At 36.1% G+C, this 4,085-nt stretch overlaps 1 pseudogene; it reads left to right on the forward strand.

The window, feature by feature from the left end:
• The first annotated feature begins 345 nt into the window (after window positions 1-345).
• On the forward strand, window positions 346-1,017 carry LOC141492205 (protein C1orf43 homolog pseudogene; annotated as a pseudogene).
• Window positions 1,018-4,085: the final 3,068 nt, after the last annotated feature.

Genomic DNA, 4,085 nt, shown 5'->3' on the forward strand with positions numbered 1-4,085 from the left:
AGTTGCATGAGCAATTTATTGATCTCATTTTCTATATTATTCATGCAAGCATTTAGAAATATAAAATTTTCCAAAATGATTGCATTGGCTGTATCCCACAAGTATGTTGTCTCATTGTTGCCTTTAACTTGGATTGAAATTATTGATGGAGGACCCGGCTTTGGCTTCCCCCATAAGGAAATGGCCAGGGCTGGTCCTGGAGCCCTAGGACCATTGCTGCTAAGGAGCCCGAGCTAATGAAGCTGGAGGGAGACCCTGGTGTCCAGCAGTAACTGGCTGTCTGGGTTGAATGTGGAGCTGGTGATGGCCTATGGGAGCTTGGTATTTGTGCTGCTGTTCATTTTTGTGTAGAGGCAGATCATGCGCTTTGCTATGAAGTCTCCAAGAGGTCCTCATGTTCCTGTGGGACACAATGCTACCAAGGATCTGAAGGAAGAGATTGACATCCGACTATCCAAGGTCCAGGATATAAAGTAGGAACCCCAGCTTCTTGAAGAGAATGATGCCAGACTTTTGCAGCTGGAGACACCAGGAAATCAACATTGCTACAACTACTTGTACAGAATGAAAGCATTGGATGCCATTCGTGCCTCTGAGATACCATTCCCTTCAGAAGGCTGGCATCCTCATTCTCTGATGGGCAAGAATTTCAGCTCCCATCTGCTGGAGCTTCGAAACACAAGTACCCCCCTTCAAGAGTGTCTGCAAATCTCTCATTGATACCTTGCTAGGTGCCTATGAAACAGCTCCATATGGAACTGGTGTATGGCCAGACTGAATATCTACACTATCAGGACGCACTGAGTGAACTAGCTGCTGCTGTCAAAGCTCAAGGTGGAAGTTCCCAGCCACAGCACCAGTCAGCAGCTAAGGATCTAACAGTCTCCTGAAGTTTCCTCCCCAACAACTATCCAAGTCACTTATCTACCCCCCAGCCAGATGAGTAAAACAGCTAAGCACTTCCTAGAACTGAAGAGTTTTAAGAATAACTACAACATCCTAGAGAGCACTTTTTGACTGAATTTGGGGATAGCCATAGTCATTATGGTTCTACTATGAGATTCCAGTCTTAGTACCCAGGGATTTCTCCAGGGCAGGAGACAGCAGTGTTATCATTATTATGCTCAGAATTTTTTGAAATGTGTTCCTGGAAATCCTTCCTTAGCTTGTCACTCTGTCTGTTGTACAACTTGAAGTTCCATGAGGCCCTTGGAATCTCCCTCTACAAAATCATTTTTATGGAGTTGAATCCATATATTTTTCTTCTGTCTGTGTCACTTCCTCCTTAACCATTTTATTATTGATCATGATAATTTTTTTACCTCTCCCAAAAGCAGGTTTATTCTAAATAGGTTAGTGGGGGTAGGAGAGGGGGCACTTACGTTGGAAGTGGAAACCATATCTTACCTACTTGGATGGGGACTCTAGCCCATGGACATATTATTTAAAGTCATGATGTGAAAAAGGTGGACAGGAGCTAGGGTGTTATACTTAAAACAAACCCTATTCAAATTTGTGTTGTGTTTAGTGTACTGTCTTGCAATCAAGATGAGACTTAGAGGAACTGATGTCATATAGCCACTAATTCCATATTCTCCTTTCCCTACCTCCCCAAGAAGTCACTGTACTAGTCTTTCTTTATAAAATGGTTATTTAATAAAACAGCCGAAAAAAATTTAAAAAAGAAATTATTGATGGTTTCTACAATTTTTTTTGATCCACTGAGTCTTTAAAACTCAGTTATTTAGTTTTTAATTAATTTTTATTCTTTCTTTCCATGGTCCCTTATTACACATATTTTTCCCATCATGATCTGAAAAGGATACATTTAATATTTCTGTCTTTGTGCATTTGATCATTAAATTTTTATGCCCTAAAACACGATCAATTTTTGGGTAGGTTCTTTGTAGCACTGAGGAACAGATTATTTCTTTCTATTCTAATTCAATATTCTCTAGACATCTTTTATATATAACTTTTCTAAAATTCTGTTTATTATCTACAACAGTGATTAATTACCTTTTTTTAATTGTGTGATTGAATTTATCTATTTCTGAGAGAAAGAGTTGAGGTCCCCTCCTAGTGTGGTTTTGCTGCCTATGTACTCCTATAACTCACAAGTTCTCTAAGCATTTGCATGCTCTACCACTTATTGCATTTATATTTAATGTTGACATTACTTCATTGTCTATGGTAGTTTTTCCTTATATGTATTTTCCTTCTTTATTCCTTTTAATTAGATGTGTTTTTGCTTTGACTTTATCTGAAATCAGGATTGCTACCACTGCATTTTTCACTTCACCTGAAGCATTTTATCCTTACTCTATATTTATCTTTCTGCTTCAGATGTGTTTCTTATAAACATCGTATTGTAGGATTCTGTTTTTTTTAATCCAGTCTCTTATCAGTTCAATTTTATGGAAAGTTCATGCCATTCATAATCACAATTATGATTACTGACTCTGCATACTGTATATTCTATTTTTCCCATTGGTACATTTCTCTTTCCTTTTTCACTATCCCTTATCTGTTTTGTGTTTCTGACCACTATTTCTCCCTTCAAATGCTCTCAACCTTTTTTCATTCCCTTTTCCCTTCCTACTTTGACCATGACTTCCCTCTTCCCTTCTACCAAATCCACCTTCCCTCTTTTCTACTTTTCCCTCCTAATTCTCTTTTGAAATGGATAAATTTCTAATCCCAAAAGAGTGTTTATGCTATTCCCACTTTGACCCAAATTCAAAAAGATTCAAGCAAACTTCACTCTCCCTTCTTTCCCCCTACCAAAAAACCCCCTTATGCCTCTTCATGTACATGATTTACCCTATTCTGTCTCTCTTGTCTCTATTTTTCATAAAACCATTTTACATATACTAAATTATTGTTATCATCAGAGTTCATTAACCATGCTGCCTATTTCAATATACTCCTACTAATAGAGATTCATTTCTCAAGAGAATAAAATATTATTTTCCTTTGTAAGGTGGTAAACAGTCTAGTTTTATAGAATAGCATTTTTTATTTTCTTCTTTTTGTTTTTATGCATCTTTTGATTTTTCTACTTAAAAACTGAATTTTCTCTTCAGTGATGGTATTTTCACTATGAATGTTTGAAATTCCCCTATTTCACTGAATATCTATCTTTTTCCCTTAAATACTGTTCACAGTTTTGCAGGTTAGTTGATTCTTGGTTATATTCCAAGTCCCTTTGCCCTTCTGAAAATCATATCCCAGGAGCTATATGTTTTAATGTTGATAAGTCCTGTGTAATTCTGATATTCGAATTGTTTCTTTCCAACTGCCTATGCATTTTCCCTTTTACCTGTAATTTACTAAAAATCTCTTGGTATTTTGGGATCTTTTTCATGACTATATTCTCCTATATAAAACTATATAACAGGTTTTTTATTATTTCTTGAAAGATCTTGTTCAAGCTCTTTATTTGTTATCATAGTTTTCAAGTAGTCCAATAATTCATAAATTGTCTCCCTTGGACCAGGTCAGTTGCTTTTCAAATGAAGTGTTTTACATGTTCTTCTATTTATTTTTAATTTAGCTTGACTGATTCTTGATATCTCCTAAAGTCATTAGCTTCCACTTTCCCAATTCTAATTTTCAAATAATTATTTTCTTCAGATAGGCTTTCTATCTCCTTTTTTATTTGACAAATTATATTTTAAAGGAGTTTTTCTTCACTCATTTTTATGTTTCCTTTTCCAAGTTAATTGAATTTCTTTTATATGACTCATTTCAATTCCCAATTCTATTTTATTTTAAAAATCCCTTTTTGTCTTTTCTGAGAGGACATTTTAAGCTTGAGTTCAATTCACATTCCTCTCTGTGGCTTAACACATGGGCCTTTTTCCAATGTTGTCTTCTGAGATGGTGTTTTGATCTCTTATTGCTATATCATTATGACCTTCTTTTTCTTATATTTGATAAACCTAGTTAGTTGTTTTTAAGGTAGAATTCTTCTCTTGGACTGCAGGGGACTGTCCAAAGCTTCCTAGGCTCAGGGTTGAAGACCTGCTCACCTATTCACATTTGAGCCTTCTGCTCTGGGGTTAGCAACTATCCCACTGCAG

Source organism: Macrotis lagotis, chromosome 6 (assembly GCF_037893015.1).
Source record: "Macrotis lagotis isolate mMagLag1 chromosome 6, bilby.v1.9.chrom.fasta, whole genome shotgun sequence".
Classification (NCBI taxonomy): Eukaryota; Metazoa; Chordata; class Mammalia; order Peramelemorphia; family Peramelidae; genus Macrotis; species Macrotis lagotis.